At 43.4% G+C, this 15,443-nt stretch overlaps 1 protein-coding gene across 1 annotated transcript in view; it reads right to left on the reverse strand.

Moving 5' to 3' along the window:
• FRK (fyn related Src family tyrosine kinase) overlaps nt 1-15,443 on the reverse strand; it is a 59,624-nt gene that overhangs the window by 29,316 nt on the left and 14,865 nt on the right. The window lies entirely within an intron of this gene.

Raw genomic sequence — 15,443 nt, forward strand, 5'->3', positions numbered from 1 at the left:
AACAGATTCTTCACAATTCCAGTTCCTTGCTGATTTATGAAGTGACTAATTGGCAGTCATTTCAGGCCTGCTGCAGTGAGATAGATGAGCAAAAACAATGCCTACCTCATGTCACAGAAAATGCTTGAATGGCTGACTATGTGCTAGGAAAATCAGCTCATTTAAAAGCAGTTGTATAGCACTCCACCCACGCATAACAACCTCTGATTTTCAAAAACTATTCAAATAACAATTCAGATGGAATGCTGAAAATGAAGTTTAGCTAATTGTGTTGTTATTTGACAAGAATGTACCTGATGAAAAAATGAGATGACTGCTCATCGATTTCAACTGGGATTATTGAGCTCCTAGCAAACAAAAAAACCTCTCTCTAAGATAACCGCTCTCCCCCGCTTTGATTTAAAAGGTGATAGAGAGTTATCGAAAAGTGGATTGTGTACCCTGTTATGTCAATGTACACAAGAATTCCGCTTAAATAAATTATTGATAACCATGCCATACAACTCTCCAAAAGGAATCAATTTATTATATTATGCATAATTAGCCAATTCAACAAAATACCTTATCTGCCAATTACCAGTGAAAAGATCAGAAAGAGTATTCAACAAATTATGTTAGTACCTGGAATGCTTAGAGTAATCCAAAGGAATTAAGGAACTAAATAAAAATATATAGTGAAGTATTCAAAATAATAGCATCCTGCTTGATTGATCAAACATTACAGTGTGAGTAACATTTCTAGCATGAAGGAAGAGGAACTAAAAAAAGACAAACACAGATGGGCCAGTCTTGATCTCATGCTAAACTGTATATTTGCTTTGGTTAACTATATATTGTTAAATATACATTAACGAGTGTTATGTACAACTCTCTGATCATTCTAACCACCTGAAGGCCTTGATACGCATTTGAAAAAGGAGAGAATCTGAACGTAAAGCCAATATCTAGAATGCATTAGTGAAATACTTCAGTCTGTTGAAGATACAGTAATTGTTTGGTTTGATGGACCCTGGAAAAACAAATTAACCCATAAATTTGCAAATCCTCTGATTGACAGAAACACTGATCAAACCAATAAGGAGGAGACAAGGCACCAGTTCAGTTCAGTACTGAAATCCCACATTAAACGTGGAGCATCCCTGCAAAAGAGATTCGAACCACTCAAAATTCTAACTACTGGTTCCAAATAGAGCATCACACATCCAAACCTCGTAAACTACATTTATTTCCCTTTCAAATCTATGGACAGTGGGATTTCACTCCAGTAAAGGTAAACAGAGAGATTAGTATTTTTAGGCAGAAAAGGCATAAAAACAGGAGTTTAATTTCATATTACTTTTTCCTATCTTAAAAAGATGTTAGTTACATTTTGGCTGGCAGCACAAATAACTACTACTACAAATCTAATGACCCCAAGATAAACACACAGCCCTCCATTGTTTATAAAACAAAATAGAACTAGAATAAACTGAGGAAATCAAATGCAAACAAAATGCAATGTAGCTCTGTGGTTGATATTTTACATACAGAATAGTTAGGAAATTCAAGTGGATAATCCCTAATTATATATTCTTATAGATATAAAAGTATTAAAGTAAAAAACATATTCCGTAATACAAAGTACAGCATATGCAAGTGGGAGCCAATTTATGGCTAAACTGGGACCCACATTTTCTAATTCCATTACACTTCTGTATGTAAACCTCAGCCATAATGTTAAATTAACATAAACCCTGATATGGGAAAGAGTTTAAGCACATACTCAACCTAAAGCATGTGTTCAAATCCCATTAACTTCAGTGGGGTTTAAAATGTGCTTAACATTTAAGTGCACTTTTTGAATAGTCTTGATTTCCTGAATGGGGACCACAGGTAGTTTTGATTTTGTTTTGTTGGCGTTTTTGTTTGTTTGTTTGTTTGTTTGTTTGACTTTATTGACCTACTTCTTTTTATGGATATAAAAATTTGCTATATGTGCTATTACCATAGTATATTTAATGACAACAAGTGGTCAGGGTCCTCATTTCAGGAATACTGATTTAAAACTTTTGATTACAAGGTCTTTTTCATGGCTGCTGGGCCACTTCATACAAAGTAATATGACATCTAGATATTAGAGTGAATCTGGAAATTGTAGGTGCCCATTCAGTGTAGCATAATGGCAGTTGGAAAGATTCCCTCTTAAAGATTCAAAGTAGGCTGAAGGCAAGGGAGACCAAGAAAGTGTCACTAGAAGGGGAAATATAATTGAAACTACTATTTTGGAAGGGAAAACAGTGGGTACATCCCTTGTAGTCCTTCACTACCACAACTGTATATGAATTGCTTAATTCAGAAAGGGTTATGTGCAAATGGGAATCCCCAAATCCCCCTATAAAGCCTAGCTGAATAATACTGATAGAAAGGGGTCCAAATACAGAGTTATTGGGCATGCAGTCATTATTGTCCAGAGCCAGGCACAATGTCAGGGAATACTAAGATAATCATTTATTATCCTTGCCCTTGAGATACATGTTTAGTTGTGATCCACTTTAAGTTCTTAGAAAAACACACCCAAATTCAAAGTGGTATTTTCATTTTAAATTGATGTTTAAATTCCTAGCATAAATCTCAACAGGCCCATTTAAAATGTTAGTAATGAAATTATATGAAAAAAGGGTTTTAGTATTTTGCCTAGTCTACTTTTGTTCATCTTAAATTGACAGTGCATCCTAGAAAGGGTATTAATGAGTCAAACTAATTGCTTAGCATGAGCAGAGGTTATAAGGGAAAAGGAAGATTATATGAAAATAGACCCCTTTAACGGAAGAACAAGCAAGTCAATCACTGTCTGTTATGTTCTTAACTTCAGGTGACCATTACTTTCTAGTTACTTTAAATTGCTTTATTGGTAAATCAAATGTCACACATCAGATTCACTGGAATGTTTAAGTAGTGATTCATATGAAGTTTCAATCTGTACTTTCATATGGGCAGGGCTAACTGAAGGCTACCAGGTGTCAGAGGCTAGGACTCTACATGGGACTCTACATGGAGATACAAGATTATTTTGCTGATTCAATTGGTAGCCAAATCAGTAGTCTCACTTGCTCTGATTAAGGAGAATAAAAGGTGGTGATTTGTTAAAACAGGAAAGGAAATGCAACGTGTAAGTCCAAAGTAGAATTTTTGGGATGATTCCATATGAGAGATTGTTGGGAATTTTCCAGCTAAATATTTGTTGTAGATGTTGGAAAATGCAGATTCGTCAAAACAGGAATTGTTATCCAGAATTTTTGATTAATATCCTAATTTGAATTTTTTAAAAAAAGTTTCAAAATTGTTGAAATGCTCCATTTTGACATTTTCAAATGAAAAATTTAGTTTTTGGATTCAAAACAGCCTTTCATTCCAAAATTTTAGTTAATGGATAACAACAACAACAAAGGTTTTAAATACATTAAAAGGTTGAAATCAAATTACAATGTTTTGAAATTATCAAAAATGAAACATTTCAGTCAACCCAATCAGAAATTTTTCTCAGATTATGAATTTCTGAAAAATTGAAATTTCAACTTTTTGTCCCAGTTTGAAATAGGAAAAAATAAATATCTCAGGACAGTAAAACTATTTCCTACCTAGTGCTACTATATATACTGTACTTTAAAATTTAAATATATAAATATTTAGTATTAGGTTTCAAGCTATATAATTATGTAATATTATATAATTATAAAAGCTCTTGCAATGTCTGTTTTGAATGAAAAAAGCTTTAATACTATTAAAAATATATAACATATATCATGATATTCAAAAAACCTATGTTAAAAGAATGTTAAGGCTGCAAAATCAAGAACTCAAAAGTTGGAAATGCCAGAGTTAGGCCCCTTTGTGCACATTTGTTATGATGTCAAGTATCAGAGGGGTAGCCGTGTTAGTCTGAATCTGTAAAAAGCAACAGAGGGTCCTGTGGCACCTTTGAGACTAACAGAAGTACTGGGAGCATAAGCTTTCGTGGGTAAGAACCTCACTTGCATCTGAAGAAGTGAGGTTCTTACCCACGAAAGCTTATGCTCCCAGTACTTCTGTTAGTCTCAAAGGTGCCACAGGACCCTCTGTTGCATTTGTTATGATGCCATCTTTAATAACTAGGTCACATGTTCCCCATCTTTAGTGCACATGATGGATGGTGCTAACTGAATGAACAAGTAGCTATTCAAATATTGTTTTATTCTCACTGCTCAATGCATGGCCCCATGCTTTCTTTACTGCCAAGCCTGGAGGTGCCAAGACTCAGCCCCAGCAAGCCCCAGCACAAATTAAGCACTGGGTTGAGTCCATCAACCCCATTTATGTCCATGGTCCCTTACCAGCAAGGTATTCATGACCCAGAAGTCTCTTCTAGAGCCAGAAGCTCTTGACACTGGCTGGGGAAAGAATCCCTCCTGTTGGGTTAACATCCCCCATGGAGACCAAACCAGAAGGACCCAGGAGCATTCTCCCTGCCTTTCCTTTGCATGTGACCCCCCAACCCTCCCCCCAAAAAGTATTTTTTATGAGAACTTTCATTTCCTGCAGCCTGGGACTGTTCCTCTCCCAAGGATCCACTCTTCTCCTAACTCCCTTCTGCACTGGAAACAGGGTCCCTTTCATCATCCCTACCCAACTAACTGGTTTCCAGTTATTCAGTAATTAATTAGTCTGAGGGGAACCTGAATTGCCTCATTTTCCATTGTGGAGCCTGTCAGAAGTAGGCTGAGCCCCTGACCCTTCAGAGGGCCAGCTACCTTCTGACAATGAGCCTTAACAGCAATGATGTACACGCCAACATATTGGAAAGACCAAGAGCACTGTAAGGGCCATCTCTGGATGTCCCTGTGGCAGCAGAACCTGTGTACTTCCACGGTGTGAGGTGAGAGGAGAGTTGAATTTATGGGGCTGCACTCCTGTAGACATGAACCCCATCTTCACAGGGATGCCTTGTACAGCAGCATGTAGGGAGTTGGTTTTTATGTGTATATACAAACATCTCTATTTTAAATGTAGGATGGAGATACAGGAGAGGGGCCAGGAGGAAGGGCGAGACGAATGAGTTAATAATAATGACAAAGGAATTGACAGTGACACTGAGGGAGTGGTAGGAAGTGGGTGAGCAGACAGGAAAGAAGGGACTGAGGAGGGAGGGAAGATTGCAGAGAAGCATATAGGAGGGGAATGAATGGCCTCTTAGGGAGGGGGGAGGGAGAAGGTCAGAGCTAATAGCCCAGGGGTGGGCAAACTATGGCCTGGGGCCCGAATCTGGCCCTTCAGACGTTTTAATCCAGCCCTCAAGCTCCTGCTGGGGAGCAGGTCTGGGGCTTGCCCCGCTCCACGTGTGCCGTGGCTCTGCACAGCTCCCGGAAGCAGCAGCATGCCCCCCACCCTCCGGCTCCTATGCATGGGGCAGCCAGGGGGCTCCGCATGCTGCCCCCGCCCCAAGCATTGCCTCTGCAGCTCCCATTGGACAGCAGCCATGGGGCGGCGCCTGCAGACAGGGCAATGCACGGAGCCACTTGGCCACGCCTCTGTGTAGGAGCCGGAGGGGGGACATGCCACTGCTTCCGGGAGCTGCTTGAGGTAAACGCCACACAGAGCCTGCACCCCTGATCCCCTCCAGTGCCCCAACCCCCTGCCCCAGCCCTGAGCCCCCTCCCTCCTCCAAACCCCTTGGTCCCACCCTCCTGCACCCCAGAGCCTGCACCCCCAGTCGGAGCCCTCACCACCCCACCCACACCACAACCGCCTGGCCCCAGCCCAGAGCCCCCTCCCGCACCCTGAACTCCTCATTTCTGGCCCCACCCCAGAGCCCACCCCCCAAGCTGGAGTCCTCACCCCCTCCTGCACTCCAACCCCCAATTTTGTGAGCATTCATGGCCCGCCATACAATTTCCATACCCAGATGTGGCCCTTGGGCCAAAAAGTTTGCCCACCCCTGTAATAGCCAATAGGAGGAAGGGAAAGAGAAAGACTGTTGAAAGTAAAAGCTGAAGAGGTATACTCTGACATCACCAGTGTCTTAGGGCTCTAAGTTAATGCTGCCACTGTGCCTGCCGACTGAATCTTTACCCTGTGCCTAGTAAGTACTGCTTTCAGCAGGGATTTCACAGCCACCCTGGGGGAACGATTTCATAGCACTGATTTCATTTGCAGGAAGCGCATAATTATTCTCTCTTGTACTTCCCTAGATAACTCTTCTCTATTCTTGTTGTTTACACTCTTCACATATGTGTAGACTTAAGCTCCCTACTAGCTCCACAATCCAGAGCTATGCTTACTCCAGCAAAACTAGTTCTCAGCAGAAGGTAGAGAGAAACTGGTTCTGAGTATGGTTTAAGCAAAACTATAGACAAGAACAGCCATTTCAGAAACTGTAATTAAAACCTGCTCAAAACATTGAAGAAAATGTCTAATGTAGACAAAACTTAAGAAAAGGGTTAATTTAAAATACACAAACAAGCCATAGAGATCTCTACTGATTGCTTAATTCCCATAATCAGAAACTATTTTGCCCTGAACGGAACTAGAAATACAAGTTTTGAAGATAGCTGTTCAGGTCAACATCATTTAACCTTAGCTAAACACAATGACTACACTCGGAATGGAAAGTTCTGAGTCATACTTGTTGCTCAGATTCATGCTGATGAAGAACCTAATTATGATGATAAATGAAAGGTATTGCTATGCTTGACGTGTGGAACCTTGAGCCTCTTAGTCACTGACACCCACTGGATCTCATTGCCAAAGGAAGGTTATTTTAGTGTCAGGGTGAGGAAACATAGAAACCATGAGAATGTAGGAAGAAGCTTTGCTATTTTTCTCCCTTAACACTGAGGTTTAGCTTGACACAGTTATTTAGGGAATAATTGTTAGGAATATGGCAAATCCATTTTTTACTGGATACTTGGATCTTGGATATCCATTGGCTACCAGATACAGATCAGGACACCCTTTTACCTTTCCCCTACCCATTGTGACTTCTCTCTCACTCCCTATGCACCTCCCAGAAACTCCCCATGATGACCTCCTACTCATGGTGGAAAGGAGTGTAGGTAGGAGTCAGAAGGGGAACCAGAAGATCTCTTCACAGAATGGTATGTACAGATTGTGGTTACAGAGACCCCTTTTTCTCCCTAATTAGAGGGTAAGAATTGATAAGCCCCAAGGGGATAGGTAGTGACCATTTTAGCTATCAGGATATGGTTTAAATTTTGTATCAGCATTTGTACAAAGTTGAATCTGACAGTTTCCCCAATTATTGTACAAACAGATTACGAGTCAGGGATTAATCACATCACCAAGGCATAAAACACATTGTATATTTTAAGCAAAACACTCCATGGTAGCATATAACACTATCCAAGGACTAGTAGGTATAACCAATTGTCTGGTCTGTTTTCCAGATTGTGTTTTTCAAGAGAAAAATATTGGGAGCAATGATAATGAAATGGATGCAAACTATTTTACCTAAAACATTATTGTTACCTTTTTGCCTTATAATACAATAGGAGGCACTGGAAACATTATACCTAGCATCAGAAAACAAACACTAAAAAGGTTCATATATGAGAAAGTATAGAAAAGAAATAAGAGATGCAAATTATTTTTACCTTGAAATCTTATATCAGCAACTTCTCCAAGCCCCAGATTGGGGCTAGTTTGTACCAGGTAGTCACAACCATGATTAATGAAGAATACCAAACAGCACCACCTTAGGGGCAGCTCTACAAATCTTGCCTCTTCCTCCAGCATTCACCAGTCCTACTGGAGTGATGTGCACCTTCCAGGACATACACACAGAGGGAACATCCCTATATTCCGACCAAGCACTGTGCATCTAGCCCCATGCACCTGTGCAAGGGTCAGTTAAAGCATGGATCTTTATTTTGTCAGTTTCTTTTCCAGCAAGGGTTGGATAATGCAGCAGCTTTTCCTGCTTTGATTATCTGAATTGAAATGCTGACTTAGGTCACACATGAAAATAGATGGTGATGGTCTCATCCTATTCTACAACTGGACACATCACAAAATCAAAGCCATCATATCTGATAGTAATGGCATCTCTGCTCAGGAAAGAAAAAGGACTGAATTAACAGGGATGTTGTAGGACAGGAGTGAGATGTATTAACAGAAGAGTGCAGGAAAGCTTGCACATTATTTGCACACAGTGGGCTAAATTCTGCCCTGAGTTACAACCATGGAGCCTCACTGAAGCCAATTGGATTGCAGAGATGTAAATAAGGGCCTGGTAGCAGAACACAGTGCAACTTATCCCTTACGTTCTAAGCATTAAGGCCCAGACCCCAAAAGGTATTAAGGTGCCTAACTCCCATGGATTTCAATGGGAGTTAAGTGGCTACATACCTTTGAGGGGCTAGGCCTCACAAATATAAGGCTCTGAGAGAGAGGTATTCCATTAGAAATCTAAGGTTTTATTACAGATATTGTATACTCTAATACCACTCTATACCCTACATATATAAATATTCACTTTCAAATATGAGGAGGAGAACACTAGTGAAGATCAGCCTAGTATACACATGACCCTAGAAGGCATTCAATCTGGGTGCGGTTGACATGTGACCAGAGTGCCCACCCAAGGTTTATGAACCACTTAAGTCCCAGTTAAACCCTCAAAGTAGGGTTTAAGTGAGATGTGAACAGTCATAGGTCTTGTGTGGGCTTTCTGCTAAGAGGAGTCAGTTTCATCCTATAACTGCACCACAGGCTAGTCACTGCCTTGTCGGAAGAGGTGTGTCATATACATGTTTACACACCACTGGTTTGTAAACCAAATGAACACATCACAGAGAATTTAGACAGATACTCCTCAGGAACTGAACATTTAATAAACCCTCTACCCAGATACACCACTGACTAATTTCTGTGCAGACCTCTGATATTGTTTCATTTTGGCATGGAAAAGTATTGCTCATTGCCAGAGACAGAGGTCCAGATTTTCTCATACTTACACTGCGTAGTTCCTTTCTGAACAGGTAGTCCTATTAATCCCACTACTCACTTAGGCCTAGAGCTGTAAAGGTATTTAGACTCCTAACTTCGATTGATTTGAAGGGAAGTTAGGAGTCTAAATACCTTTCAGGATCTGGGCCTTAGAGCCTGATTCTAATACCCCTTTTATTGAGTAGCATCTTATTCCACAAGTGAGCCTGTTGATTTCCACCGGACCACTTGTAATGTAAGGAACTATTTGATATGCAGTCCTAAAGAGCTGTAGCAAGCAGTCTGTCCCTTTAAGGATCTGCAGAGCCAAGGAGAAGCAAGCCCTGGCTAAGAAGAAGCCCAGCAGATAGGTATTAGCTGATCCAGCTAAGCAGAAGTTGATGACTGGCTCAGACTTCCAGCAGATATATGTAAGGACCCAGCTCCTGTAAAAAATCGGGGAGGGGACAGAGAGCTAAATACTTCTTAGAGTAATTGCTGGAAGGTTACATCTGGATAAGTAGGCCTTGAGGCTGAGGAAGGGCTGTGGTTCTGGAGCTACTGGGAGGTAGAGGCAGGGCCGGCTCTGGCTTTTTTGCCACCCCAGGCAAAAAAGCCTCCTGCTGCCCCTCGCGCCCCGGCAGGGAGCGCGGCAGGGGAGGGTGCCGAGCCCGGCCGCAGCCCCGCCCTCCCCGGCCGGCCGGAGTGCCGCAGGGAGGGCGGCGAGCCCGCCGGGGCCCCGCTCTCCCCAACCGGCCGGAGTGCCAGGAGGAGGGCGGCGAGCCGGGCCCACTCTCCCCGGCCAGCCGGAGCGCCGGGAGGAGGGCGGAGAGCCCGGCCGGGGCCCCGCTCTCCCCAGCTGGCCGGTGCGCCGGGGGAGGGCAGCGAGCCCAGCCCGCTCTCCCCGGCCGGAGTGCCGGGAGGAGAGCGGAGAGCTCGGCCGTGGCCCTGCTCTCCCCAGCTGGCCAGAGCGCCGGGGGAGGGCAGCGAGCCCAGCCACGGCCCCGCTCTCCCCAGGTGAGCGCCGCCCCCCTCCAGGTGCCACCCCAAGCACATGCTTGGAGGGCTGGTGCCTGGAGCTGGCCCTGGGTAGAGGACCCTGTGGTATCAGGCCAGGTCTATTACTATTGTTACTTTTCCATATTGTTTGCATTGTTGTAAGAGAAGAACAAAAAACTTGCTTGAAGGCTAAAGTAGAGCTGGGTGTGTCTGATGGTTTTATCCCTAAACCGCTGGACCCCCCGCCTCCCCAAACTACATAGGGTATCAGCATCTGGATTTGAGTAAAGCAATGCTCCGTGTAAATGAGTAAAGGTGATGGAATCCAGACCTGAATAGGCACACACAAATATTTTTGCTACATCATTGAATAAATCTACTGTCATTGAAGAATACAAAAACTAACTGGCAACATGGATACTATTCCATTCATATGTGTGACACCTCAGAGCTAAGACAGCAAGTTCTCCAGTTAAAAATATTTTGATGAGCTTTATGACAAGCTTAGCCATGCAACACAAGGTATGACCTTATTTATAAGGGATTATGGATCGTGAAACCAGGGCCGGTGCAACCCATTAGGCGACCTAGGCGGTTGCCTAGGGCACTAGCATTTGGTGGGCGGCATTTTCTTCAGTGGTGACCGCGGCGGCCGGATCTTCGGCTGCCCCGGTCATCATCAGCATTTTGGCGGAGGGAGCTGGGGTAGGGGGGCGCGGGGAGGGCCGCTTGCAGCAAGTAAGGGGGGGGCGGCACGCAGGGGAACTGCTCCCCGCCCCAACTCACCTCTGCTCCGTCTCCTCCCCAGAGCACGCCGCCCCGCTCTGCTTCTCTCCCTCCCAGGCTTGTGGCACCAAACAGCTGTTTGGCGCCACGAGCCTGGGAGGTGGGGAAGTGGAGCAGCGACAGCATGCTTGGGGAGGGGGCAGAGCAGAGGTGAGCTGGGGAGCTGCCACACGTCTCCCTGGGCGGGAGGGGAGGGGAGCTGCCATGGTGGAGGCGCCTCAGGGTGGAGGGGATGGGTGGGGAGCTGCCGCGGGGGAGGCGCCTCAGGGCGGAGTGGGGGTGGGGAGCTGTCACAGGGCTCGGGGAGGGGGTAGAGCAGAGGTGAGCTGGGATGGTGACATGGCTCCCCAGGCTGGGTGGGGGTGGGGGGGGTGGGGCGGGGAGCTGCCGCAGGGCTTGAGGAGGGGGGAGGGCGCAAGGTGGAAGTTTCGCCTAGGGCGCAAAACATCCTTGCACCGGCCCTGGGTGAAACACTGCTGTGCGATACTTTTCATTAGCTGACATTAATAATATATGTTGCAATTAGCAATTTAAGACTAAATTCTGCCCTAATCTTCTTCACTGGGATTGCATGGAGAAGAAATCTGGACAGAATCTGGCCCATGATATTGGTGTTCATACAAGAGTCATAACAGAGTTGTTTCTGCTCTGCTGTGGCGAGGAATACTGTTGTAAGGCCAGACCCTTAGCTGGTGTAAATCAGTATAGTTTAGTTTATCCCATTATCATCATAATTCATAGAAATTCACAAATGATTCATAGAAACAGCAGCCAGATCAAAGTGTCTCTTGCAATTAATTTGAATTGGAATGTTATCCTCTCCCATAAATCAATCTTGTTCTTTAAACTATATTTGCAATCATCTGACTAATTAACAGTTCCATTCATTTTTCATATAATTCATCTGTCATTTCATGTAATTTTATTTCCTTTAAAGTCTTCACTTTTTGAAGAAGAAGAAAAACTGTGTACAAAATAACACTTGCATCCTTGCACAAAGTAGGGTTGGGTAAGTCACTTGTAACCTTATCAATTTAAGATAACAGAAGAAATCTATTACTGCACAGAAAAAAGAAACATCTGAAATTGGAATCTTGCATCTTAAAGGAAACTTTCAGCAAGGAACTGAGTGGATGGTACTTCCCAATGTAAGATTGTTTCCTATGGTATGATCTTCAATGCATTGTCCAGACTAGTTTTAAATGATTAGCTTCACTGATATTGAAATAGCTGGATTGTTCAGTTCATCTTAAAAAGTGCAGTTCGAATTAAATTTTAATGATTAATAAATGTGTATTTATGTACATAATATCCTAAGCACTGGAGAATATTTACACATTCAAATGTTCTGTAGTATTCAGGTTCTATAGAGTTCATTGTTGTAGGCCCTTCTTTCTTTGAAGAGGGGTGGGGAATTAATGCCTGGATGCACAAAAGAAGTTAGGTGTTCTGATGCTCAGCATCTTGGTGCCTAACTCTTAGGCACCTAGAAAATTACAGGAACATACTGGGATTCACAAAGCCTGCGTTAGCATCTAGGCTCCTATACAGTAAATGGAAAGAGATGGATGCCTTAGGCCAGTGTTCACCAACTGGTCGATCGCAATCAACTGCTTAATCCTAGAGGATCTCCCAGTTGATCACAATCTCCAGTGGTGCAGCAGGGCTGCTGCTAAGAAAGGCTTCCTGCCTGCCCAGGCCCCACGCCATTCCGAGAAGCAGCCAGCGCGGCCCCGGGGGTGGGGCAGGAGTCTCCCTCTGCGCGCTGCTCCTGCCTGCAAGCACCACTCCCGTAGCTCCCATTGGCCTGCATCAGGGAGCTGTGGCCAATGGGAGCTGTGAGGGCAGTGCTTGTAGAGAGGGGCAGCATGTGGAGCCATGCCCCCTCCAGCCAAGAGGCTACAGGGGCGCGTTGGCCCCTTCCGTGAGTGGCGTGGGGCCAGGGTAGGCAGGGACCCTGCCTTAGCCTTACTGCGCCACCGACTGGGAGCCGCGGGAGGTAAGTGCTGCCCGACGAGAGGCCACACCCCTTGGAGGGGGGTAAGGTTTTTCCCTGATGTCTCTATAGTAGAGGTATCAGAATAGCATGAAGGTAAATCCCTTGCTGATAAAGATTCCTTTAAAACCATAAAGAGCATTTACAAGGTTGGGGGATTAAAAAAACAGAAGTCAACATCTAGTTGCTTAAAAAAAAAAAAAAAAAGCAATACATGTTGCCAAACCCAGCAGTAAGAGCTAAGAATTATGTACATGTATGACAGTGACTTTATACACACAGAAACTGTATTAAATAATTTGTTGGGTCAGATTTTGCCATCTGTCATTATGCAGAACTCCCCCCGTATACACACCCTTTCTAGTCTTATTTCCAGTAGCATGGACAGACTCAGATCCCCTCTCAGATTCCACTAGAATAATCATCCAGTATACAATATGAAGGAATTATGCACCCTGGCAATCAGAACACCCTTTTTCTCATCTCTGTTATCAAGGAAGAACTGTGCAATCTGAGAATTCAAGGCAGTTCCAGTTCTTCCACCAGTCCAGTGAGTTACAGCATATTTCCTCAACTCAGTGACAAACTCCAAACTGAGCCTTATAAGTTATCTGTTAGAAAGCAGTGTTTCTACAAGGGTGGTTTCCAGACTGATTATAGGGTTGCCAGGTGTCTGGTTTTTGACCCGAAAGTCTGGTCAAAAGGGGAACTTGGCAGTGTCCAGTTAGCAGTACTGACACACTAAAAGTCTGGTTACCTACAGTAACTGTCCTCTGTCTTGGGTCGGTGTGTGGGGGGGGGGGGGATGGGGAAGCAGCAGCAGCTGTTGCTGGAGGAACCATGGAGCATTTGAGATACCAGCAGTACCCCCTCCCCCAGAGCACAACTCTCCCTACCCCATTCACCCCCCCACCCCGGAGTGCTGCTCTCTCTCTCTCCAATGTCCTGCCCCACTCACCCCTCCACCCCTAGAGCCCTGCTCAGCTGGCAAGGGAGGGTGGTGGAGAGAGCAGCGAGTGGGGGGGGGAGAGGAGTAGGGGGTGGAGCCTCAAGGGAAAGAGATGGAGCAAGGGAGGTTCTGGTGCTCCATGTCCAGTTTTCACAAATGAGATAATTGGCCACCCTAACTGATTTTGAAGACTGGCCTCCAGGTTCTCCAGCAGACAACTAACACTCCAGGTTCCCTAACAGCTATATAATAAAACTAAGAGAAGATTGTCTGTGGTATCTTGATATTAAAAAATGTCTGATTTGTCAGATTATTACAATGTTAAGCTATGATCAAGATATAATTGTCTCCCTGGGTGAATATTCACAAAAGTAGTAATTATCTTTCATGGATACGCAAATTGTCATTCAGGTAGTAATGTGGGAAAACAATGAGTAATCCTTTCTGGATAAATAAGGTACCTGTTCATCTGTGTTTACAACTGTTTCATATTCTCAGCTGTTAACATTCATATTCCTGTAGGTACTTGGGAAAAGGTAAAACAATAGGAAATCCTTTCACTCTCTTATTTGGAAGAAGTGTAAAAGGAGCCCCCTCCCCACACCTACATTAACCAAGTCATTTCCCTCTCTGTGCCTCAATTTCCCTATCTGTAAAATGGGGGTAATGATATTGACTTCCTTTGTAAAGCGCTTGGAGATCCACTGAGGAAAAGCATTATTGAAGAGCTAGATTTTATGATCACCAGACAGGTCAATATTTTTCAAACTTGGGGCCCAAAATGAGGCTTCTAAGGGTGCTGAACACCTGCGGCTCTCTCTGATTTGTGAGCTCTAACCACTTGTGAAAATCATGACACTTCTATTTAAAGGCCTTGAATATGGGTTTAGGAATCTGTTTTTCAGCAACCAGGTTTGAAAAGTTGGGCTAGCGTATCATTTACAGTGCTAGTATAAGGAGATGCAGTATTTTGGGGAACACTAATACACTACAATTGCTTTTGTGAGGGCATATTAACTGGAATTACTATAGGAAATTCCTCTGTCAGAGGAATGCAGATAATTAAATAGGCGTAATGACTAAGCCAAATTGTGCAGTACCTTCCAGTGAAATAAATGAGATCTCTCTGCACAAAAGGACTCTGCTGTCAGGTCCTGAAAATAACCACATGTGGAGATTTAGAAAAGTCAGCCAATGACTCAAGTTCACAATTTTAACTGCTCATAACTGGTATATTGTGTGTTACCAATACAGAGAGGTTCTTTATAATTCTACCAGGTTAAACAAATAATGAGAGGGAGGGTTCAGTTGATTGTTACCTGAAATTGAGTTTATTTCCTTTGGAAAAAATGTTTATGATCTTATAAAAATTCAAAATATAGTACTCTTCTCACTTATAGTATGGAGAACTGAGAAGCTTATTGTAATTTTCCTTCTAAATTCCTGGTAATTTTTATTTCAATCCTTTGCAGTTATACCTGAATCTGAATGCTGAATATTTAACATTACTTTTCTTTTACAAAATCTTCAGGTTGTAGAATAAACTTTAACTTTAAACCATTTACCTTGTATTAACGCTTAATACAACAAAGGTCACTGAATAAAAGAGACTTAGAATATCATTCAGTAATTACTCAAAAATGTGTTCTCTATCTTAAAATAACTTTTATATGTGTTAGTGGATATCTTGCTTTTCTCTTTATATATATAAACACACCAAGCAAAGCACTCATCTCTTCAGTACATCCATCGCAT

This window comes from Chrysemys picta, chromosome 3 (genome assembly GCF_011386835.1).
Source record: "Chrysemys picta bellii isolate R12L10 chromosome 3, ASM1138683v2, whole genome shotgun sequence".
NCBI lineage: Eukaryota > Metazoa > Chordata > Testudines > Emydidae > Chrysemys > Chrysemys picta.